At 39.1% G+C, this 26,787-nt stretch overlaps 1 protein-coding gene across 2 annotated transcripts in view; it reads right to left on the bottom strand.

Moving 5' to 3' along the window:
* The window catches only part of Pex14 (peroxisomal biogenesis factor 14), a 195,168-nt gene that overhangs the window by 30,475 nt on the left and 137,906 nt on the right, over nt 1-26,787 (bottom strand). The gene's annotated exons all lie outside the window — the stretch shown is intronic.

Below are 26,787 nucleotides of genomic sequence, written 5' to 3'. Positions count from 1 at the left end.
CTGCAATTCTCCATTCTTCCCCCGAAAACAGATACCATCAACTGCAAATGTGGCTCATTTTAATCTGTAATGGTGTTAAAAAAAGAGGGGAAAAAACTAACAATAATGCATGAAAACAGACAGGGAAACAAAAAACTAATTATTGGGTGAGACGACTAATTAGTCTAGATCGTTTCCGAAGACGGGAATAATTTGCTTTATTTTATGACAAATGCAGAAATAAAAAGAAAAATCAGGACTGACTGTGATTAGTATGAATGGGATATAGAATGTAAAGAAGAAAATAAAACAAGAAAACAGATCAAAACAAGGCCAGGCCCAAACTTTCAGATGATTATTGCTCTAGCCTGTCACAGGCTGCCTGGATCGCCTTTGGCTAGTTTTTCTTTTCCTTTTTTTTTAAAATTCTCCTAACACTCTAAACCACACTGCACTGGAACAGCAGGAAATAGCAGGGCGCCATCTGCAGTGGCTCTAACACGTGGAGAGGATTTACCCGTGGAGGGGTAAAAGGCAAGTGAGAACCCACGAAGACCCCGTGTGTTTCCAGTGGGGGTTGACAGGTCTGAGACTGACTGGTGATGCTGACCCTAGGCTGGAGGATGAGGGTGCCAACCAACCCACAGAACAGGAATGACATGTGGTGCCCAGAACAACTCTCCCACAGGGCCCACCTGGGAAGTACTGAACCACAGTGGGGGGAAAGCAGGTGGGAGGTCACTGCTAGTCTGCAGACCACTTGGGCCAGCCTGTTCTGTTCCGGGAATCCCACTATTCAGGCGAGCCGCAGCACAGAGCTTTTAAACCAGAGCCGAGAGTTTTTCCACATCTGGTCAGCAGCTCTCCATTAGAGAGCCCACAGCATGGTACACCTGCCCCTGGGGGTAGATGAAGTATGAGGCGGTTCTGAGGATCAGCATCTTCAAAGCGTGGTGCCTGGCACACTGTGCCTCGGGGCTAATAGACGGTGCACATTAGTGCTTTCGAGTGCAGCTCTGCCCTGCACCACGTTGGTGTGTGCCGGCTGCAGCCATTCCTCAAACTCCTCAGGCCCTCCCACAATCGGTCAAGGGAGTGCCCGTGCTGTCTGGAATGGCCCAGGACCATTTTTTTCTTTTCTCTGCACTGAGTGGATGAGGTCTGTCTCCATTTAAAACAGCTGCTCTTCCCCTCTTTCCACACACAGCTAGTAAGGAGCAGAGAAGGCCCCCCCTGCAGGAAACTGATGTGCTATTGGGTGGCCCCTGACAGCACTTGCTCTCCCCAGATTAAGGGAAAGATGACAAAGCTCCAAGAGTACCACTCACTGGCGCTTACCACCTTCCCAGTACAAGAGGCTAGAGCTGAACACACTGGGGCCAGATGGGCCTTGGTCCTCCCTGCCTCCCCAGCTGGCTGCAAAGGGGCTAATTTTCCCATCATTTCTCTTCCCAAGCATACCAAGGACAGGACAGACAGACAAGCCAGGCAAGAGTAGAGGACCTTCTTCTCCAGAGCTTTGCCTTTCAGCCTCTCACAGCGTAACGACTGCAGATCGTGCTTCCTAAATAGGAAGGGCACCCCTCTCCAAGTGCTGGGAAGGGAGACATTGTTTTAACCAGTTCATAATCGGCCACTAGAGAAGAAAGCAGCATCTGCGATGTCAGCACAGTCTGCTGGTCACTGGCACACTATGGAATTCTGTAAACCTGGTGGCTGGTGTGCCTTGTCAGCCGCTGGTTGCAAACGAGGATAATTTTCCCAAAAGGAGCATTCGGTTGCTTTCTCATTTTCCCTTTTGGCTCTTTCAAATATAAACAAGTACAATAATGTTTAACGCTGGGGAAATATACAGTAAGTCACAGGCTGTGCCGTGGCCCTGGGAGCTGGAGCTGGTTAAAGGCACAGGACTCCCTGCCCATTGCTCTGCCCTCTGGCCCTGAGCTTTTGCGAAGCCTATTTTCCTAATAAAACATGTTCCTTGCGTTATCACAGTCCAGTCCACCAAGGAGGCTGAGGTTTAAAGGGCATCAGCACTTCCTTCCAAGCTCTTGTTTTTCAGAAACCTTATCATTTGATGCTCTAAATTTACATGGGCTGCAATTCTGATATCCCTATTTCTCCGAGAGTCAGAGCTCTGATTTCGTTATAATAAATGAGTCATTTTTCCTCTTTTAAAAAATAAGCATTTTAACAAGCTCACTGGATAATATAATTTCAGAGCTGGAGCATTATTCCAGCCACTGCTCTCTCTAGGGATAAAAATCCAAGGTCCAAAGAAGGTGGAAACTGCCCCACATCATACTTGTCCTAGAAAATGATAATGCTAGTACCAACCCCAGATGTCCATCTCCAACCCTGTTACAAAAAAATCAGGTGACCATCCAGAAGTTATGTTTTAAGTCTTCAGTCTGTTAAAGAGGGTCAGAGGAGGATTCCACTTGTCACCACCCTAGGGACCCCCACCTACAAGTGAGAGCCAATAAATAGTTCAGGGGCTACACTGAAAAAACTCAGAAACTTAATTTTGGGGTTCTATTTGCAAATGACACCCCGGGCAACTTTATGAACGACAGAGTGGAAAAGGCAGAGCGTCCTCGTCCTTGATGTGTTCTAAGACCCAAACCCTAAATCCAATCCAGGCACCATTCACAAACTGGTGCCTCTGATTCCAAGTGCCCTCTTCCTCTTGAGTGTCCTCAATGTAGACAGGACTGGCCAGCTTCAAGACTATTTATAGGACTCAGGTAGTTCATCTGGGACTTACAGAGACAGTGGGGACACTCACCTTTCCCCACATCACAACTAGTTACCTACCCGGTCACGTGGTACACAGAGGACCCCACTTTTTGGAATAAGATGCTACCAAAGGACCAAGTGCCCTAGTCCCATCTTTCCCACCCATCTCTGCAGAGATAAACAGTGCAGATCTTTGATTGAGACCTTGCAGAATCCAAAAGGTTAAAAGGAATAATAAAGGAAACTGCCAATTGTAAGTGAATTATATTTGGCTCTGAAAGCTGAGGCACAAGCTATATTATAAAAGGCATCTCTTTGCGTTGTTTACCATCACCCTGACTAATGCAGACTTTTTTTTTTGTTTTAAATAATCTCATGCAAATTAGACACACACACTTCCTTCCAGTTGATTGCTATCTGCAAGGAATAATCTAACCACAGAGGGACTGAGCAATGTCTGAGGAGCAGAGCAGAGAGACGGGAGCAAAGGATTTCACTGTCCAGTGGCATGTAAACCTCCTCCCCTCCCCATCTGCTTAAGACTTCCTTTAGCTGCTGCCTTTGGAAGAATTAGTCCATTTTGATAAAGCCTAAAATGTTCTCTTAGTTGAGGTGTCAACTTGCATTATCTGATACCACTAGCACTTAGCATTTAGATGGTCTTCCAGTAACTTCCCTTCTGCCACTCCATGATTTTCAAGAGCTACCACCTCCCAACACAATCTGTAGTGATGACAATTAAAATATATTATTGATAGAGAATAGCACTAAGAAAGTCCTGCTCAGTTATTCCACTCACTTACTAGCATTAGCTAAGAGGAGGAGGAAGGGACAAGGGAGCAGGAAAAGCAGGATGCTGGGCTTTGACTCTGAGAGGCAGAGAGTGCCACCTCACCTGCCAGCACCACAGCTGCCTGATCTGCAAAACAGAGAGCTAGTTCACTTTCAGGATGCGGGAAGTACCCACGCACTCCGCCAGGGTGGACGTCCTGCTCCCTCAGTCCTCTACACTCTACTTCCAAAAATGTCCAGAGAAGTTAGTTCCCTTCACCAGATGTCTGCGGTCCCTGTGCAGACACTCAGCCAAGGATTCCTTCTCCAACACTTTCTTCAGGGTGGGCTGCTTTTGAAAGAACAGAGCAAGTGGTGACATCCTATTGATCAATAATGTAGGCTTTCACTGCCATCTGAACCAAATGCCTCAGGGTGGCCACACCTGCCTATTTTTATCCCCTAATATGTAAACAAATCTGTTTTCTTTTTCTAAAGGTTTCTGTTCAAGTGAAAACAAAACCAAAGGGATGGAGGTGAGCTGCACCCTCCTGGGAGGAGCTTGATGCCCCCACGACTCAGGCCAAACCAGACACCAGAAGGGGCAGTCTTCTTTTTCTGTAGGATAGGCTGCACAAGGGCTTCTCAGAACAAGTAACTTCAACACTGTCCTCAATGACTGCTGGGCACTGCCTAGGCCGGGCCCTATGCAGGTGAAGCAAAAAGACAGATGACAGAAGACAGCAGCGTCCTCTGCATCTTTCAGGTCCAACACCAGGTGAGAAAAGGTTTGGAAATGTGCAAAGTAATGAACGCCTGGCAGCAGCCTCCAGCCCAGGCTGAGCTCATAATAAAACTGTGGAGGATCTGGCTGAGACAAGGGCACAGGCCCCAAAGCCACAGCAAAGGACGGGAAACTCGGCCACTGTCCTCTTGTCCACTCCCTCCATTTCTAGGACTTGGGCAATGCATCTGGGACTCACAAAGGTTGAGCAGAGGGGTCACCTCTCTTAGAACACAACTAGTCACCTGCCCCAGCACTCTCTGGGAGGACAGAAGGCAGAGAAGACAGCTGGCTGAAAACACTCCCCAAATTAAAAGAAACATCAACTCTCCCAGAAGAGGTTTGGGGAGGGGAAAGGGAAAAAGTATTTTTATTTTATTTTATTAACATTTTGTTGGAACAGTAGAGTACAATAAGGACTCTCAGAGCCTCTAAAAGTCGTTGGATGACCTGTAGACCCCTATTTCCCAGTGCCTTGTATAAAATTGAATTTTTTAAACATAAATTACACGTAATGACGACACTGTAAAAACTAACAGTAATGGAAAGCTGTGCTGTATTTCATTAGCCTGTATTATTCCGTGCCACCTGATCCAGCCGGGCCTTGTTTATGAGTTAGTGTGCTAGCAGATGCCGATGGAAGCATTTGCTTCGACCTTGCTCTTCTCATTGGGGCATGAAATTACGACGGCAGCACCTTGATATTACAGCCATAAATACAGTAAACTGCAAATTTAAGCCAACGGCTCCTATTGTCTCTGAACATAAAGCTGATCGGTATTTATTTAAAAGGAGAACAAAAAAAATATTATATATCACCTTGTTTATGGGGCTGCCCCCACCCACTTTCTTATTCCTTGCCCCAACCTCCCCCAACCTGTCTAATTCACTTGGCTAAAATATTAAGCAAAAATGCCAAATGCTTTCTTCTCTACTGATTAACTATTCTCAAGCAGCAAAAACAGTTTTTGAGAAAACTAGTTCTAAATATCATTAGCCTGAATGAAAGAGTTTTTATACAAACTGATCTGATGGGGAGGGGGCTGGTTCCCACCATCTGGATATTCGTAAATAAATTCACAAACAGGAGGGAGACTTTCTGGCTACTTAAATGAAGACGTTCAAACAACAGGAGAAAAAGTTGCTGATAATGCCCTGAAACTGAATGTCCTCTCAGTATCCTTCCAAGAATCATTAGGTAGAAACGCTATTTCAAAAAGCAGCAAAACACTGCCTCCTGCCACCTAAGGAAAGAAAGATATCTACCCGAGAATAGAATTCTCATCCCAGCACAGAACACTGGGGGCCTCTCATTAAAACTTGCACCAACCCCATCTTTATCCCTGTAACCATAAAGACAGCATATCCTTTAAATACATTATATGTGGAAGAAAAATAAACACAAAGACAAAAGGACACTGGATATCACCCAGCCACGTCTCCTAGTATAAATCACCGAGTAAAAAGCCAATGTACAATGTGTCTCACTGCCAGCTTAAAGAAAGACTGAGGGACCTGGCAGGTTCGCTGCACTCGCTGTCTAGAGAAGGCAGGTCTACTTCCTCGTGTCCAGGAAGAGGGTCTCTGCTCTCCAAGGCAGAGGGGATGTGAAAACCCAGCCACCTCCAAGTTCGAAGGTTAGTGGTGAAAACTAGAACGTCAGCAAGCAAGCGCCAAAGTCACTACTAATGGAGCACCTAGGAGGACCATTTTAGCAAGTCTGAACTAAATGCAAGTTTGGGGTAGCAGTTTTAATTCCCAAAGCAGACAGATTGGAGGGTCACAGGGCCCGGTGCCCAGTAGTACCAGTGACATGGCCAAATGAACCAAGATCAAAGTTTCTGTACATTTGCTTTTGACAGGTTATTCCACAAGGCAGACTCACTCCCCTGGAGCCCTAAATCATATCAGACACACCAGGCACTGAGCTTAGCTCCTTCCACATAAGGAGGAAACTTTCCTATAAAATTTATTGAGCTTCTCTGGGGAGTAGTATAACTGGTGAACAAGACAGAAGTGAGCCACCCCTCTGTGTAACACAGATTGAGATCTCTCATATGAAAGACTGGGAGGGGTTCCAATCAGCATCCGTGATGTCTATTTTTAAATCTATACAGCCTCGAGATTTTTTTCCTTCTTTTAATTCCTCTGCTAAATTAGAAATAAAAACAAAGAAGGGTTACTTTGGATATTTTATCATCAATTCCAGAGGATAAGGATTGTTGCCTTCTGAAACAGTAGTCTAACCCAGCAGGTCTTCAGCAACAGGCCCTTCCCATAGTACACTGAACAATTCCCCAGGAAGCAACTGTGTCCTTAGAGAGAATGGCAATCAGGAAGCACTGCTGGGCGCATGCCAAAGGCCAGGTGAGCCCAGTGCAAGTTTGAGCAAGTATGGAAAAGTCAAACTGATAAATGATAAACACTTTTAACCCCACCTGTCCTGTTTCAGAAGGGACAGTGAAGGTTATTTTGGGAAAAAATAAAATGAACAAAAAAACCTCTTTGCTTTGACAACCAAGTTTATGTGGTCTATTCCCTACTGCTCCCCCACCCCTTGTTTTACAGATCAAGAGAAAAAGACCTGAGAGGGGAGGAGATTTGCCCCCAGCCCAGAAGTGCTCCAGAAGTAGAACTGAATGTTCCACCCAGAGCCTCTGTATTGCACCAGGGCGGGCAGAAGCAGCCTGGTAAGCCTGTGCCCTCTGCCACCTGACATAGCCAGCACACTGCCAATAAGCAGAGTCTTAGAATGAATCTCCCAAAGAGAAGAAAAACTAAAAGAATAGATGAGATAAGAGAAATGAGATAATGAGTACATGGGACTTTCAGGTTGATCAATGAATACTAAGTTATAGTTAGATAGGGTTAAGAAGTTCTGGTGTTGCACAGTACTGTGACTAAACATAACAATCATGCACTGTATATTTCAACAAGCTAGAAGGATTTTGAATGTTTGCACCATAAAGAAATGATAAGTGAGAAGATAGATACATCATCCTGATTTGGAGGTTATATAATGTGCACACATGTCAAAACATCACATGGTACCCCATAAATATGTACTTTTTTAAAAAAAATGTGCAATTTGTATCAGCTTAAAATTTTTAAAATAAAATGTACAAATTTTTTTAAATAATGCATATGTATCTATATAAATGCCTATTTAGTTGCATACATTCATGAAGTAAAAAGAGAATACATAAGAAACTGGTAACTGTGATGATATTACAAGAGGGAATAAGTAACTAGGACATACTGAAGGCAGACTGTTTACTGTATATTCCTAGTGAATTCTGTTCTCTGTGAATAAGTTTGATTCAAAAGGAAACACTACATTTACTTTTAAGAACAAAGAAAATATTAGGGGGGACTCACAAAAACCTTGTTCCTGAACAAAATCACTTAGAATGATTATCCCCATTTTCTGGGAGAGAAAAACCAAGGCAGAAAAGTCATGGAGTGGTGTCCAGGAGCTTGGACTAGAACGACACATTTCTAGTTCCTTGGTTAATCCATTGTGGCTACAACAGCAGCAGTCAAGTACAAGGTGGCTTTTTTCCCAATGTGTTTTCAAAAGGCAGACATCTGTTCTATTTTGACACATCCTGGCTGCCCAAATGTTTCTTTCAGCTCTAAATATTTGCTTCATCAATGAAATGTTTCCATCACTGCAACAAAACAAACATTTGCTTTGGGGTGGGAGGGATGGCCATACGCTGTTTCATTATGTTCCTTGAAACAGCCCGATCTGGGAAGCAACTCCACTGTGGGACACAAATCAAGATGGAGATTTCTGTTCCTCAAAGAAAATCTTGTCACAAGACTTCACTGCACCAGGACAAACTCTCCAGTCACTCAGCAGAATGCTACAAATGCTCCTTCAGGGTTTTCTTTTACATCTTGAATCTTAAATCCAAGATCAGAATGTTTAGTATTTGGCATTCAATTTACTTGCTAAAGTTTTAAACTGCCATGCAGCTATCAGGTTTTTTAAAAATCCCCACATTAATCTGATACTAACACATTACAACATGCCATATCCTAATGGGTCAATACATAAATTATTTTGTCATCTACCTATCTGTATAGTTCAAATGAATTTGGTATTGGTTGCTATCATCAGTATTGTAGAATAAACACATAGCACTCAATCAAATCCATATACATGTGAGTACTTACTTACATACACAAGGTGAGAGAGCCAAGATCTCACTTTTCCCAGCTTATTGAGAGCCTCCCTGAGGCCCCTTCTCCCTAATTTATTTGTTGAAAGAGTATGTTATTTATTTGCACATAATATATAGACCTATCATCTAAAGTATAGCTGGGGCCCCTGTCTCTAAACAACAACAACAAAACCCTAGTTGGGGAAGTAGCTCTGTGGGAGAATGATTGTCTACCATGAGCCAGGCTGTAGGTTTGGTCTCTAGCACTGGGGCGGGGGGGGGGGGGGGGGGAATTAAAATATGTTTCCACAGATACCTCTATCTACTGGTAATAAATATAATCCATGTCAATTGCAGAAAACATGGAAAATAAAGAAAAGCATACAGAAAACAAACAAAAAAAATCATGGCATATCATCTCTCTCTACCCAGAAATGTATTTAATCGCACTGCCAAGGGTGTTTTAGGAGCTTTTTATATTTTTAACTCTTTGAATTTCACATTAATCCTGTGCAGTGCCCAATTTAGGGTTTCATGCCCAGCATGTGGTACTTCTGGGAACTGGGCAGGGCCTAACCTATGGCACTCAAGTGGCAGCAGAACCCCCATGAAAAGAGTGGCTTACTCCTTTCATTTACTGGGGAGGAGTCGAGGCTCACAGGCATTAACCAGCCCACCTGAGCTCCCACTGCTGGTGGACTGAGGGCAGGGCTGGAACTCAAGCCCAGGCTCCTCACCACCACTCTATACAGAACAAGGGGAAAATATTCCACCTCTTGTTCAAGCCAAAAGGGAACACTGACTTCCCTACTCCTAGTATATAGTGTAGATGCATTGGTGAATTTACTAAGATGGAAATTTTTTCAAATTTAAAACTTTTTACATGAAAAGGCCCAATGCTAGTGAAGGTGCATGAAAGAGCAAACTGAAAAACTTCTGGAAGATAATGAGGTACTCCAGTTTAAGAGTTTAGTTTACCCTCTAACTCAATACACTTTTACGAAATAATAGTGTAGTGCTAAGACTTTTGGACAAAGATGGTTCATCACCATATTTTAAATAGCAAAAAAAAAAAAAAATTAAATGTCCAAAGAGGAATGATTAAGCAAATTGTGATACATTTCAATAATGTAGTATTATTCAAATGTTCACATTCATATGAACAATTTCTGATATGGGAAAATGCTTTTGATACATTAAGACATAAAAAGCACATGTTATATTCATAGCATGATCTCAATTATATTTTTTAAGAAAGAACAAAGAAGAGCAACAGAGTTACATCATTTTTAACTTAATCTGAAGGGCTGGAGGCGTAGCTCATTGGTAGAGTACCTGCCTAGCATCCTAGCATGAACCAGACCCTGGATTCAATTCCAAATGGCACTGTGCACAAAAAATAAATAAATAAAAATAAAAAAGGAGAAGGGAAATGACCCTGTAAACAGTGGGGGAGGTCCCACCATTTCATTTCATCCCACAAATGCCCACTGTGTCTTCCACTGAGCAGGAGGCACAGGCTTGAATTCATTCCCCTCATCCCTCATTTCTCCTGCTCTGCAGTTGGGGCACCTTGCCATGGCCTGTTTCCCCCAAACTTCTTGGCATCTATATGCAAAAGCCCACAATGTTGCCTGGTATTAAACCAAAGATCTGCTTCAATTTGGAAGAAATTGTGACTTTACAGAACTTTAATTAGAGATAATACTCCACTCGCCTGTTTAAGTTCTTTCTCAGGGATTTTTTTTTTTTTTTACTGTTATTTTATAAATTAGTATGTAATAGGTATATTCCTATAATACCAATTCTAAAGATATGAAAGGATATGTGGTGGAATGCAGGCTTCTTTCCCACTCCTGCCACCTGGCCACCCAGTTACATCCTCCAGAAGTAACCACATATGCTCTGGTTTCCATGTAGAGCACATGTTTGTATATGTGTGTGTATATAGATGTATATATTTTATACAAACCATAACATGCACCCAGCAGTTCTATTCATTTTGCTTTGTGTATGTTGAAGCTATGTTGTTAGGCATGTATTTACTTAGAAATGTTAAATCTTCCTGATCAACTTTATTTTAAAAATACATTTTTTTTTAAATTTATTTTTTATGTGGTACTGAGGATAGAACCCAATGCCTCACAAGTGCTAGGCAACCACTCTACCACTAAGCCACAATCCCAGCCCGGCTTTTTTTTTTTTTTTTTCCCCCTCATTTCTTTTTGAAATTTCTTGATCTCTGATTCCACTTTTAAATCCACTTTGCCTAATATTAGGAGCAGATTTCTTTTGGTTAGTGTTTGCATGGTATATCTGTTTCCATCATTTTACTTTTAATCCTTATGCATCTTTAAAAATGTGTCTGATGTAAACAGTGTTGAATGGGGTTTGGGTTTTTTTTTTTTTTTAATCTAATCTTTACAAACTTTGCTTTTATTTATTTATTTACTTACTTATTTATTTATTTATTTATTTATTTTAGTTTTGGCTATATGTGTGTGTGTGGGCGCGCATGCGCGCGCGTGTGTGTGCGCGCGTGCGTGTGTGTGTGTGTGTATAAATTGTAGATGGACAGCATGTTTAAAGCTCTCTTTTCTTGTCTTTTAAATTCAGCTTTTACTTCTATTGGCTTGTAATCTATAGTAGTTTCTGAGAGATTCCTCCAGTATCTTTTCTTTTCTAATTATTAGATAGCTTGGGGGAGATACTTTGCTCTCTGATCTCTTCAAATTTCCACTCTCTAATTTTGCATTCACCAGTGGACCTTGCCTGCAACAATTACTGGGTGTCTGCCTAATGGGGATCCTCAATTTTTTTTTTTTTGAGAGTAAAGGCATCCTAGACTAAAAAGTTTAAGAACCAATGCCTGAGTTATCACAATATATACATGACAATTTTCTTATAAATGAGAAATTTTGCCACTTTCCTAACAATCCTAGCACTTAGAACACTTTCCCTCCATTCTTCCTTTTGTGTATTCACATGAATGTTAACCACAATGTATGCTAAAATCCTCAGACAGGCATCTATTTCACACAGCCAATATTCATTTATATGCATCCTTTTCTTTGCTCTTCACACCTCCCTGTGTTTCCATGCAGAATCATTTTCTTTATGCCTAAAAACTCCTTTAGTATTTCTTTCAGTGCAGGTGAATTCTAATTTTGTTTGTGTGCAAATGTCTGTATTTCCTTAACTTAAAAAAAAAAATGTTCTGGGGCTGAGGATGTGGCTCAAGCGGTAACGCGCTCGCCTGGCACGCGAGGGGTGCTGGGTTCGATCCTCGGCAACACATAAAAATAAAATAAAGATGTTGTGTCCACCAAAAACTGAAAAATAAATTATTTAAAGAAAACCTCTCTCTCTCCCCTCCCTCCCTCCCTCCCCCCCCCCTCTCTCTCTTTAAAAAATATTCTAGCCAGGCATGGTGGCCCACACCTATAATCCCAGCAGCTCAGGAGGCTGAGGCAGGAGGATCACTGAGTTCAAAGCCAGCCTCCTCAGCAAGGTCGAGTGCTAAGCAACTCAGTGAGACCCTGTCTCTAAATAAAGTACAAAATAGGGCTGGGGATGTGGCTCAGTGGTTGAATGTCCCCGAATTCAATCCCGGGTACCAAAAACAAAAAAAGTTCTAGCTGTGCATGGTGGCACATGCCTGTAAATCCAGCAATTCAGAAGGCTAAGGCAGGAAGATGGCAAGTTCAAGGACAGCCTCAGCAACTTAGTGAGGCCCTAATCAGCTTAGTGAAACTGTGTCTCAAAATAAAAATAAAAAGGGATGGGGATGTGGCTCATTAGCTAAGCGCACTTGGGTTCAATCCCCTGTACCAAAAGAAAAACAAAAAGAAATTCTACTGTGAAATAATTTCAGAAAAGTTGCTACACAGTACAAAGAACTCCCACATAGCACTCAGATTCTTTAACTATTAAATTTATCATATTTGATTTTTTATTCTCTATCAATCTATATAATTATTGTCCCTGAACACAATTTCTCTTTCATCCTCAGTATTTTAGTATAAATTTTCTAAGTTGTGTGTTGGAGGGGAAGCTCATACTTATACACAATTATATAATTACCCAAATCAAGAAGTTAATACTGGGTTCTGGGCATAGTGGCTGGCTGGGGATATAGTTCAGTAGTAAAGCACCCCGGGATTCAATCCCCAGGAACAAAAACATGTTAATGCTGTCATATGTACACCTATAGTTAGTTTAGACCTCTCCTCTGAGCTAGGTTCATATTATTTACCTGCACATCTAATGCTTTAACTTTAATTTTAATGTATCTAACACTGAGTTCTTGATCTTGCCCCACCAAACTGACCTATTCCTAATTAATGGCAATTCCAAACTTTTAGTCAGGAAAGACTGAAAACCTTAGAGTCATCTTTCATTTCTACTTGTCTTTCATATTCCATGGCAGAAAAATCAGGATATTCTGTTGGGTTTACTTAAAAAAAAAAACAAATTTCAAGAATCTGAGGCCTTCTTACCAATTGGTCTCCTGGATTCTACCCTTGCCTCTACTTTCTTGGGGAGGGAGAGGGGTACTAGGAATTGAATCCAGATGCACTTTACCACTGAGCTTCAGCCTCAGCCCTTTTTGAGACAGGATCTCACTAAGTTACTTAGGGTCTTGCTAAATTGCTGAGGCTAGCCTTAAACTTTAGATCCTTCTGTCTCAGCCTCCTGAGCCACTGGGATTACAGGCATGTGCCACCACACCCGACTCTACTCTCTACTTTTAATACAGCAGCTAGGGTGATGCCATCAAAGCTTATATCAGGTTGTATTACTCCTCTGCTGAAAACTCTGATGACTTCCTAATGTGTTCAAAGTAAATTCAAAGTCCTCACAAGGATCAGTGCTGCTGACAAAACCTTGGTTCTTGTCAGTGCTGACTCTACTCTCACTGCTGCCCCACCCTGCCCTACACTGGCCTCCTGGAATTTGCCAGACAAGTTTTCTTCAGGCACAAGTTGTTCCCTTTTCCTAGAATGCCTTCTCTCCAGAAATCCGCATGGCTCACTTCCTCATTTTCTTCAAAATTTTGCTCAAAATGTCACCTCAGAGGGGCCTTTCCAGATCATTCCATTTAAAACTGCAACCTCCCACGAACTCTCATTGCTCTTACTCTATTTACAGTACGTCTCCATTTTATTCTATCTATTGCTTTCTCACATCCTCCCTGCCACTGCGTGTAGAGCTCAGTAGAAGAAGGGATTTGGGGGCTACTTTATTATGTTCCCTGTACCTAGAACACCTGGGTTCTCAATGAAAATGTGAAGAAAGAATAAATAAACAAATGGAAACTCAAAATACATACATTTGAAGTAATGCTGCTCAGATTCTGGGAGAGCCAATGAGAGAATGAAGAAAACCTAGAGTCCCACCCTCTTGTCACTGAAAACAACTCTTTAGAATTCCCAAGGGTCCCCAGAGACCAGGATTAAAATTGTTACCAGATATTCATCCTGTACTAAGGCAAACCAGTTTATTCTCAGCGCCCGTCCTATCTTGTACTCTGCTGCCAGAGGCCAGTCTGCCGCCCCATGCTCCACCATCTCCCATGCTCCACCATTTGAGCAGCTTTCTTCCAGCCCCCTCAGTGGTCAGCTGCTCCAGGGCTCCTCTTCCACTACCAGTTTTCTCAGACTGCTCCAGCCCAAAGGAAGCAATTTCTGTTCTTTTCCCCCTAGTTAATTCTTTTCTTTTTCTTCTTCTTTTATTAGTTCTAATCAGTTATACCTGAGAGTAGAAAGCTCTTCTGATTCATTGTACACAAATGGAGCAGAATTTTTCACTTCTCTGGTTGTACATGAAGTAGAGTCACACCATTCATGCAATCATACATGTACCTTGAGTAATGATGTCTGTCTCATTCCACCATCTTTTCTACCCCTTTCTTTGCCTCCTTCTCCCTCCCCTTTGCCCCATCCAAAGTTCCTCCACTCATCCTATGCTCCTCCCCCCATCATGGATTACCATTCACTTATCACAGAAAACAGCCCCTGATTTGGGGGGATTGGCTTATTTCACTTAGCATGGTATTCTCCAACTCCATCCATTTACCTGCAAATGCCATAATTTTATTCTCTTTTAATGCTGAGTAATATTCCACTGTGTATACGTACCACAGTTTCTTTAACCATTCATCTATTTAAGGGCATCTAGGTTGGTTCCACAATTTAGCTATTGTGAATTGTGCTGCTATAAACATTGAAGTGGTTGTGTCATTGTAGTATGCTGTTTTTAAGTCCTTTGGGTATAGACGGAGGAGTGGGATGGATAGGTAAAATGGTGGTTCCATTCCAAGTTTTCTAAGGAATCTTCATACTACTTTCCAGGTTGGCTGCACCAATTTGCAGTCCCATCAGCAATGTATGAGTGTGCCTTTACATCCTCGCCAATACTTATTGTTGCTTGTGTTCTTGGTATCTGCCATTCTGACTGGAGTGAGATGAAATCTTAGAGTAATTTTGATTTGCATTTCTCTAACTACTAGAGATGTTAAACATTTTTTCATAAGTTTGTTGATCGATTGTATGTCTTCTTCTGAGAAGTGTCTGTTCAGCTCCTAAGCCCATTTATTGATTAGGTTGTTTGTTTTTTCTTGGTGTTAAGTTTTATGTTTTTGTTTTTAAGTTATAGATAGACACAATATCTTTATTTTGTTTATTTATTTTTATGTGCTAAGCATCGAACCCAGAGCCTCACATATGCGAGGAAAGCACTCTGTCACTTAGCCACAACCCCAGTCCTGGTGTTAATTTTTTTGAGTTCTTTATATATCCTGGAGATCAGTGCTCTATCTGACCTGTGTGTGGCAAAAATTTGCTTCCAAATGTAGGTTCTCTCTTCACCTCATTGATTATTTCTTTTGCTGAGAAGCAGCTTTTTAGTTTGAATCCATCCCGTTTCGATTCTTGGTTTTATTTCTTGTGCTTTAGGAATCTTGTTAAGGAAGTCAGGGCCTATTCATACATGATGAAGATTTGGGTCTACTTTTTCTTCTATTAGGCGTAGCGTCTCTGGTCTAATTCCTAGGTCCTTGATCTACTTTCAGTTGAGTTTTGTGCATGGTGAGAGACAGGGGTTTAGTTTCATTTTGCTGCATATGGATTTCCAGTTTTGCCAGCACCATTTGTTGAAAGAAGCAATTTCTATAGCAATTACTAGCTATAAACTATTCCTCTGGTTGTGGGCTGGGGCTGTAGCTCAGTGATAAAGCACTTGCCTAGTATGTGTGAGGCACTGGGTTCAATTCTCAGCACCACTTATGAATAATTAAAATAAAGGTCCATTGACAACTAGAAAAAAAATATTTAACAGCAAAAAAACAGACTGCTTTATAACCTTCCTTTTATTTTCTAATATTTTATATTGTTTTGTCTTTGTTTTTCTAGGATTTAAGTCTTGTTGAACTTCTACTGTCTATCTATCTAAACCATCACTGTCTCTCCAAAGCCTAAAAGGCTAGTTAATTTGTAGTGGGCATTCACTGAATATTTGTTTACTATGTGAATAAATGTTAATAAAACAGACTGATACTTAATGAATTACAAAGTTTTGGTAGGGAGGGGCAGGTTGAACTCAAGGGCGTTTAACCACTATTTAGCCATATCCCCAGCCCTTTTTTTATATTTTGATTTAGAGACCAGGTCTCCCTGAGTTGCTTAAGGTCTTGCTAAGTTGCTGAGGCTGGCTTTGAACTCACGATCCCCCTGCCTCAGCCTCCCAAGGATTATAGGCATTCAACACTGCACCTGGCCAAATCACAGATGTTTAATGAATGTAAGATGTATTTGTAGTATTTTGTGACAATTCCTTTTCCTCCTATTTAAAAATATATATGTATTATTTATCACAAAACTCTTTTCATCTATCACATTGACATTTAACATTCTTGAAGTTTCAACCCATGTAATAAGGCAGGAAATAAAATTAAAATGCCTGTGAATTGGAAAGAATTCCACAAAATAATCATTTATTGTAAACAATATAATTATATATGTAGAAAAATCAATTTACTCTAAGAAAGTTTAGTTAGATGGCGAGATATGCATCATTTTATATATATATATTTTTTTTTTTCAAGTTGTAGATGGACACAATACATTCATTTACTTATTTATTTTTATGTGGTGCTGAGATCGAACTCAGTGCCTCACAAGTGCTCTACCGCTGAGCCACAACCTCAGCCCCCACAACAGATATTTTTAAAACTCAGTAGCCCCCATGTAACAGCAATAATTAAAATGAAAATTCCTTTCATAATAGTAATGAGGAGTATAAAATTACCATGATAATCTCAAAGAATGTTAGTTCTATAAAAGGAAATCTTGCAAAGATAAATAAAAGGAGATCAAAATAAGCGGAAAGGTTTTCAAATTAGAGTTTTAACACAATTCCAATAAAAATTTCATTTAAAAATTTCTCAAATGTTCTTCATAATTTTATGGAAGAATGTGTAAGAATAACCAGAAATGTTTGGTACTTCATTCTGTACCCTCTATTGGGTACTTACGTGGATTTCTTTATATATTTTTTAAAGTGGTTCCTGTAGAAACTGTAATATGAATTCTTTTTTTTTAATATTTATATTTTAATTATAGGTAGACACAATATCTTTATTTTATCTTTATGTGAATATGCATTCTTAACTTATTAGAGTCTACCACAAATTAATATCATACCATGTTACATATTAAGAATCTTGGGCTGGGATTGTGGCTTAGTGGAGAGTGCTTGCCTAGCATGCATGAAGCACTGGGTTCGATCCTCAGCAAACCACATAAAAATAAATACTTAAAATAAAGGTATTGTGCCTATCTACAACCAAAAAAAAAAAATATTGAAAAAAAAGAATCTTAACAGGATACATATAATTATATGTATGATGGTGTATGTATTATTATATGCATCAATAATACTTTTAATGATTCTACTTATACTTCATTCTGTCCTTTGTAATGTTCATTTTATATATAAATAAGTAACATATGTTATAAATCTGACAATACACTGTTGATATTGTCTTAGACAACTGACTTGTACAAATTTTTTTAAAAAATTTTTTTAGTTGTAGATGAACACAATACCTTTATTTTATTTTTACGAGGTTATAAGGACCGAACCCAGTGCCTTCCACATGCAAGGCGAGCACTCTACCACTGAGCTACAACCCCAGCCCAACTTTTACAAAATTTAATAATATAAATTAGAATAAAATAGAATAAATAACACACATTTAACACCACCAGTTCTTTTCATTCCTTCCTGAGGATCTAAATTTCCATCTGGTATTTTCTCTTCTGAATAAAGATGTTACACTGTTGTTCATTAAATGCCTGACTGCTGATGACAACCTCTCTCAGCTTTTATCTTAAAATGTCTTTATTTCTTCAGATTTGATGGCTTTTTTTTTTCCACTACATGCAGAATTCCAGGCTGACCTATTTTATTCTGTCAGCATTTTATAGACATTATTCCATCGTCCAGTGGGCTACAGAGTTTCCAATTATTAGTCAGTCATATTCTGATCATTGTTCCCATTTTCTTTGACTTTAGTTTAGTATTCAGTGGTTTGACTATGATACACCTAGATGTGATTTTCTTTGAATTTATCCTGCTTGTTAGAGCCAGGGGTGTGGCTCAGTGGTATAGTGCTTGCCTAGCATGCACAGGCCCTAGATTCAATCCCCAGCACCACCATAAAAGTGTGTGCGTGTGTGTGTGTGTACACACATATATATCCATTCTATTTATGGCTATGCTTCCTAGGTTGCTGTTTGTGTGTACATTTTTGCTTTGTTTGAAATTAAAGGATAAAAAATGTTAGCCAATCTTCTTTCAAACATATATTTCTGCCACATTCTCTTTCTGACAACTCCAATTACCTATGTTAGTCAACTTGATTTTGTCCCACAAGTTATGGAGACCCTGGTCCTGTTTTTTTCTTTTTTTCCTCCATGTGCTTTAGTTGGATGCCTTCTACTGGACTGTCTTCAAGTTCATTGAACCTTGCTTCTGTTATGCCCAAACTGCTGTTAATCCCATCCCGTGAAATTTCAATGTCAGATTTTGTTTTTTAATTCTAAGATTTCCATTTGATTCTTTTTGTTTTGAGAGAGAGAGAATTTTTTAATATTTATTTTTCAGTTTTCAACAGACACAACATCTTTATTTTTTATTTTTATGTGGTGCTGAGGATCGAACCCAGCGCCCCGTGCATGCCAGGTGAGCGCGTTACGGCTTAAGCCACATCCCCAGCCCCCCATTAGACTTCCATATCTTTACCACAACATTCCACCTGTTCAACTTTTCAACCATTTTTTTTTCATGTAAATTCTTTTAACATATTTTGAGTTTGATGTTCTTATTAGTCTGTGAGTCTATACTGATTAGCTTTTATTTCAGTAAGAGTCTGTTTCCTTCCACATCTAGCAATTTTTAATTTCATACTGGACATTGTAGATGGTAGTTTGTAGATACTCTGGATTCCATTTTCATCTGAAGAACTGAGTTTTACCTTAGCAGTTAAATCAATCACTAGCAGATCACTTTGATCTGGTTTAGGATCAGTTTCATGCTTTATTTATTTCTTTGTACCCTTAGTCCTAGAAAAACTGCCACAGTCCTGGGGAACAGTATTTGTCCTTAAGGGGTGGCCCTTCTGGGGTTTCAAAGGGAAGTCCAAGATGTTTACCAAATCCCCTCTAACTTGACATGCCTCAAACTCCAAATTCTGCCTCTCCTACAGTGGGTAACTGCTGAGGTCTGTGGTCCTTCCCCAATGCATAAGGCAGCTCATGAGTTAGCCTAGCATTTGAAGGATATTAATATGCAGTTTGGGGTTACCTCCGATATTGTTCTCTCCTTTCTTGAATTTCTATCCAAGTTCCAGCCACTCAGGCAACCTCAAAATCCACCCTCCATTTCCTGAATAAAAGAATTATTTGCTAGCACTTGATAGACTAGGGAATGCCATATTTTAAAAAGTGAAAAGAAAATGCCATATAAAGTTGGCTCTCCCAGACTACTTATTTCTTTCAAGAATCAAAACCACTCCAATTTTTTGCTTGTTTTGTTGGCTCTCCAGTGCCTTCAAATGATGTTTTTAAAATATTTTGTCCAAAATTTATATTTGTTATTGGTGGAAATATTATTCTTATATAAGCTACTCTATTATTACGGAAAGCCAGATATCTATCTCTGAACGTTTTCCTAAGAGAAGAATGATGAGGTGAGCCTTGTTTTTATTAAAATTGATAATGAAGATACAGCAATTAAAAGACAGTGGCTCTTGTGTAAGAATGTATATAGGTCAATAAAAACAGAATAGATAGATATCCCTGAAAGAGATCTTGTTATTAAAATTTAATATATAATAAAGGAAGCATAACAAACAAGTGGGGAAAGAAATGATTTATTCATTGAAGGACAGTCCTGGGAAAAGTAATGTTTGGAAGGAAACTTCACTTCATACCACTTCATAAATATCAGGATTAAAGAGTTAAATATAAAAACATAAACTATAAAATCCAAAATAAAATATAGGTGAGTATTTAACTTATCACCAGTTCTGTTTATGGACAAACTAATCTCTCTCCTTAGTTTCTTTCTCAATGGGTAAGAAGAGAGATAAAACCTCCCTTAGAGAGTTTTTGAGATTAAATAAAATAAGGGTACTTATAGCTCACTGCCTAACACATATTCAGCCCTCAATAAATGTTAGCCATTACTATAATTATTATTATTATTTAATAATTATGGGGAAGGAGTCTCTTACCACAAAAATAATAGAGGAAATATTAGAAGATTGATAGATGTGATTATGTGAAAATAATCAATTTTATATATTAAAAAACATAACAGGGAAGGAACAAAGGGGAGAATGTTTGCAAACATGACAAAGAATTAATATTCTTAATATATAAAGGGCATTTAAAAAAATCAATAAGTAAAGCATTAATATCCTGGTTGAAAATGGGGGTGGAAGAAAATATTGAATAAACATTCCTAAGAAAAAATAGACATATTTTAAAAGTTCACCTGAGTTACTAATCAAATAAATGCAAATGAAAATCTGCAAAAGAGGTTTTGCTGCTGTCTGCTCTTCTTCGGTAATCACACACAAGTAGTAAGCTGGGACAGGCACACTTGCTCCCGGGGGAAGGGACTGGTGTTCCCTACTTGGAAAACTAAGGTTGTGCATCTCAAGTTTCAGAATGGCTATTCCCTGTGAGTCCACACTTCCTTATTTCAGGAACCTATTTTGAGGGAATATTAGTTCTATTTATCATTTTTTTTTCTAATTCCTTTAAATAAAAAAGAAATTAAGAACTCACCTCAAGAACCCAGAAGAAGAATGTTTCTAGAAAGATCTAAACAAAGAAGATGAAAGGAATTGTGTAGAAGAGGGCTTTAAATTTTCTCAGTGGTCAGATTTCTCTTGCAGGGCTTCTGACTGTAAGTGTTGGCTTTATTGCTTCATGGTTAAAGAAGGAGACAAGAATTCTGCCTTTTGAACTTTTGAGATTTCTCTTGATGGCTGACATTATAACTACAACATGGGTGCTGAAAATTTTAACATTTCCTTCTTTATGTGTATAAAATTCTATTTATTTCTATATAAAATAAGTGCATTATGTCATCTAATTATTTCATAGTGTCTTTCTTTTTGTCTGTTGACTTATTACCTTTGAAGTATTAATGTCATCAACCGTGTGGCTTTAAATTCTTATATTTCTAACAACTTTTGCTTTAGAAAAGGTACTTTCCAGGGCTGGGATTGTGGCTCAGCGGTAGTGCGCCCGCCCAGCAAGGGCAGGGTCCGGGTTCGATCCTCAGCACCACATAAAAATAAAGGCATTGTGTTATGTCCATTTATACCTAAAATATAAATATTAAAAAAGATACCATAGAATATGAAGAAGTTTAAAAAAAGGTACTTTCATTTAAAAAATATTTTCAACCTTGAAATATATTATTGATATTTTTGCTTCTTTTGGTTTGCATATATTTGTTCACTACAGATATATGTTGCCCATCCTGTCTTCGGTTTTTCTTTTGTTTTATCTTATGTACGTCTCTTGTTTAAAACCATAAAATTGGCCTTTGCTTTTTCTCCAAGTTGTACTCAGTTTGGGATTTGTCCTTCAATAGAGCATTTCTTAAATCCCATGAATATATATTGTGTTTGGTGCCTCTTGATTTTTTCTCTTTCATGACCTGTGCTGATCTGATCATCTTTTCTGTCCTCTAAATGTAGCTTAAAAGTTCTAAATCCTATTTTCCTCCAATCTAATAATTTTAAAAATTGAGGTAATAGTCACAAATTTACAAAGGACACCAATCTTAAGTGCACAGCTTGGGAGACTTGTACATATGCATGTTCTTTTTTAAATTTTTTATGTTTTAGTTTTAAGTGGACACAATATTTCATTTTTATGTAATGCCCCATGCATGCTAGGCGAGCACTCTACCACTGAGCCACAACCTCAGTCCCCATATGCAGTTTCTGGGTGAGAGCCACTGAGGTGGAGACCCAGAACTCTTCCCAGAACTCCAACAGACAGCTCTTTAAAGTCTATGCCCTCCTCCAGAGGTAACCACCACAACTATGATCATCAATAATACTTTTGCTTGTTCTTGAACTCCATAAAATTGTATATTGTATTATATCTATCTTCTTTGACAGAATTAAGATTCACCCATGTAGCTGCATAGACCGTAATATACTTTTCCCTTACTATGTAATATTTCCTTGTGTGTCTGCTCCATAAATTACCCACTGTTGTGTTGATGGACATTCCCCCCAGACTTTGCCTATTTTGAAAAAAACTAAAAACAGCATACTACAGGGACACAGCCACATCAATGTTTATAGCAGCACAATTCACAATAGCTAAACGGTGGAGCCAACATAGATACATGTCCTTTAGTGGATGAATGGATTAAAAAAATGTGGCATTTCTACACAATGGAATATTACTCAGCACTAAAAAAAGAACAAAATCATGGCATTTGCAGGTAAATGGATGGCATTAGAGAAGATTATGCTAAGTGAAGTTAGCCAATCCCAAAAAAACAAATGCCGAATGTTTTCTCTGATATGAGGGGGGGAATTCAAAGTGGGGTACAGAGGGAGAGCATGAAAGGAAGATTATTTCTAGATAGGGAAGAGGGGTGGGAGTGAGAGGGAGGAGGAAGGGGAATAGCAAGGATGGGGGAATGTGATGGTCGTCATTATACAAAATATATGTAAGAAGAGTTCAAGCTGGTGTCAACATACCTTATATAAAAACAGAGATATGAAAAATTGTGGCATATATATGTATTAAGAATTGTAATGCAAAAAAAAGAGTACATGTATAATGGCATAATTTGGCGTGAACATACTTTATATACAGAATTAAGAAAACTTGTGCTGTAAATGGGTAATAATGAGTGTAATACATTCCACTATTGTCATGTGTGTAAAAAATAAATAAAAAAAAATTAAAAAGCTGCTACTCCCCTTCTTGTACATGTCTTTTTATGAACAGATGTACTCATTTCTCTTGGATTTATACCTAGTAGTGAAACTGCCAAGTCACAGAACAAGTGCTTATCTAGTGGAAGGTGCTAGTTTTTCAAGGCATCTAAACTCTCATCAGCAATACATGAGGGTACAGCTGCTCCACATTCTTGCCAAGACTTGATATTCTACTCATCTTAATTTTAGTCTTTCTAGTGGGTGTGTGGCTATGACCTACTGTGGTTTAATTACATTACCCCAAGGGGAACGGTGTTAGGCATCATTTTAAATGCTTAATAACCATTTGGAAATGCTCTTTAATAAAGTACCTGTTCAAGTCTTTTTCATACCTCTAAAAATTATTTGGCTTTTTCTTGTTGGTTTGTGGGAGTTCTCTAAATAAGATCCAGGTCAGATAATATATTATGAATATCTTCCAGTGTGTGGCTTGTCCTTTTGCTTTCTTTTTTTTTAGAGAGAAAGAGAGAAATTTTAATATTTATTTTTTAGTTATCGGCGGGCACAACATCTTTGTTTGTATGTGGTGCTGAGGATTGAACCCCGGCCGCATGCATGCCAGGCGAGCGCGCTACCACTTGAGCCACATCCCCAGCCCCACCTTTTGCTTTCTTAACGTTACCTTTGGATTACCAGAAGTTTTCAATTTTCATTTATCATTTTTTTCTTTTAGAGGTTTTATGACCTAATTAAGAAATCTGTGCCTACTCCCAGGTCAAGGAGATAGCCTCCTGAGATTTTCTGGAAGCTTTATGTATTTAACTTCTTCATTTATGTATGTTGAAAGGAAAAGGTCAAGGTCACTTTTTACATACAGGCATCTGATTATTCCAGCACCATTTTTCAGAGCATTGATACACTGTGACGCTGCATCCTGTAATCTTAGCAATGTGGGAGGCTGAGGCAGGAGGATCTCAAGTTTGGGGTCAGCCTCTGCAACTCAGCAAAACCCTGTCTAAAAATAAAAATTAAAGTAGCTGGGTATGTAGCTCAGTGGTAAAGCGTCCCTGGGTTCAATCCCCAGTACCCTGCATCCCCACTCCCCACCCCCAAAAAAAGTAATCAGAAGAAAACAAACAGTTTACAAAGAAACGATATCATGCCCTATAAATTCTTTCTAAAAAATGATTTCCAGTTTGAATTCTAAGCCCAGACAACCAAAAATGAAACATGAAAGTAGATTAATATCATTTTCAGACATGCAGATCTAAAAAGGCTTTCCTCCCATACATACCTTCTCAGAAAGTTACTGAAGGATCTATTCTACCAGCCCAAGAAAGAATGCATGGAGCAGGGTGCCACGGAGCCCACCTGTAATCCCAGTGGCTCCAGAGATGGAGGCAGGAGAATCACGAGTTCAAAGCCAGCCTCAGCAAAAATGAGGCACTAAGCAACTCAGTGAAACCCTGTCTCTAAATAAAATACAAAATAGGGGTGGAGTTGTGACTCAGTGGTCAAGTGTCCCTGAGTTCAACCCCTGGTAACCACCCTCCCCCAAAAAAGAATCCATGGAAGCCAGAACCAAGGAAATGGACCACAGGAGAGACAAGGGGACTCCCAGAGTTATGGAATATACTGACAGAGATACAGCAGCTCTAAAAAACAAATGGTCCAGGCAGGCATGGTGGCACATGCCTAAAATCCCAGCAGCTTGGGGGGCTGAGGCCAGAAGGATCATGAGTTCAAACTCAGCCTCAGCAACAGCAAGGCCCTAAGCAACTCAGTGGGACCCTGTCCCATAAATAAAATACAAAATAGGGTTAGGGATGTGGCTTAGTGGTTGAGTGCCCCTGAGTTCAACCCCCAGTACAAAAAAAAAAAAAAAAAAGGACAGGGGGCACAGGGCTCCAGGAATGGCACCAAAAAACCAGTGAGTTTCTGACATTTTTGATAGTGCTAAGGGAAATTCTACAGATCCAACAGAGGGTTTGAGGGTTACTTAGGATAAAAACACAGCTAAGCAGTCTGCCCCTACTACCAAACAGAGTCCACTACTAACTCTAAAAAAAAAAAAAAAGAAAGAAAGAAAGAAATATTTATTTGCAAGAGAGAGCACAACTATCACACACTACATGGCTCATGTGAAAAATATTTACATTTCATGTTTATTCTAATTTGTATTCATAATTTTACTAAAATATGAATACTGTTTTAGAGAACATTTAGAATTTTTATATTTATAATAGTAGCAATGTTTAGTAATTAATGCATCTCATACTAGTAAACCAAACTAGACCTTCATCCTTTACTTCAATGTTACCAAACACTCTCAAATTCATTATGGCTAAGGGTATAAACAGAGAAAACCAAACTTAGGGCTATTTCTGCTAACTGCTGTATAAAACAATAGCATACAGAATCTATCATATTAAAAAAATACACCAAGATGATCTGAAATTTTTATTAATCGTATAATAATGAGCCAGGTACAGTGGTAGATGCCTGTAATCCCAGAAGCCAGGGAGGGTGGGATAAGACTGATTCCCAGTTCCAAGCCAACCTGGACTACTTAGCAAGACCCTGTCTCAAAAGAAAACTTAAAAAGGGCTGGGGCTGGGGTTGTGGCTCAGTGGTAGAGTCTTGGGTTTGATTCTCAGTACCACATATAAACAAATGAATAAAATAAAGTTCCATCAACATCTTTTAAAGAATTTTTAAATAAATAAACAATAAAAAGGGCTGGGGATATAGCTCATAGCTCAACAGTAAGAGTGCTTGCCTAGCATGCATGAGGCCCTGGGTTCAATCCCCAGTACCACAAAAATAAATGAATGAATGGTTGCATATTTTTTTAAAACAATGATTTATCATTACCTATTATTATATTTTTAAAGGACCAAAAGACAACAATGATATGATTATTTCCACAAGTGATAAAAGGCAATTGATATGATTAGATATTCATTCTTGGTGAAAATCCTAAATAAAATTATTAATTCCTTAATATGATGAGGGTGGGTGCCACGCCTGTGCATAAGTGTTAGTATCACCCTCCCAAGTTGGCATTATCCTTCATTAAAAAGATGTAAAAACATATTATTTTAAATCAGGAACAAGACAAGTATGTTCACAATCTTGTTTTATTTATCATGGCCTGGATGTATTAGCTGATGCAACTGGACCAAAAAAAGAAGTAACAGATATAAACAATGGAAAAGAAGAGGTAAGAATATTATTTTCAGATAATACCTGAAAAATGGATATGAACAATCTACTATACCCAATTTAAGCATTTGGCTAGGTGTCTACATTTGAAATTAGCATGTAAAAATTGCCTTCCCTTAAAAAACAGTTGGGGGCTGGGAGAAGACAGTTGGGAAACATGCTCAAAGCAGCAACAGGCCGGTGGTGTACTAAGTGAGGAGCAATTGCCCAGCAGCATCCCAGAGGCTCTGGGTTCAATCCCAGCACCACAAAAACAGAAACCAACAAACAGAAAAGAGTAGCAAAGAGAAAAAGAACACATTAATTTAAAAATGAATGTACAGGGTCTATAAAAATATAACAAAGGACACTAAAGAAAGGTAAGTAGGTTGAAATCATTGCCTTTTCCTTTTACAGGAAGAGTCAATATTAGAAGCATGACATCTTTCCTAAACCAATCCATGAATTTAATGTGATTCCAATTTTTAAGATATCAATGCTCTTAATTTTTCTTTTCTAAATGGACAAGCTAATTTTGAAAATTACAAAAAAAAAAAAAGTAAAAAACATGAAGCACCAAGAAAATCTGGATAATTGAGAAGACGATGAGGGAAGATTAATTCTAACAAATAATAAAACATAAGACAGGGACTGGG

This window comes from Marmota flaviventris, chromosome 10 (assembly GCF_047511675.1).
Source record: "Marmota flaviventris isolate mMarFla1 chromosome 10, mMarFla1.hap1, whole genome shotgun sequence".
Classification (NCBI taxonomy): Eukaryota; Metazoa; Chordata; class Mammalia; order Rodentia; family Sciuridae; genus Marmota; species Marmota flaviventris.
Note: the sequence above shows the minus strand (reverse complement) of the source record. Positions and strands in the feature narration are given on the sequence as shown.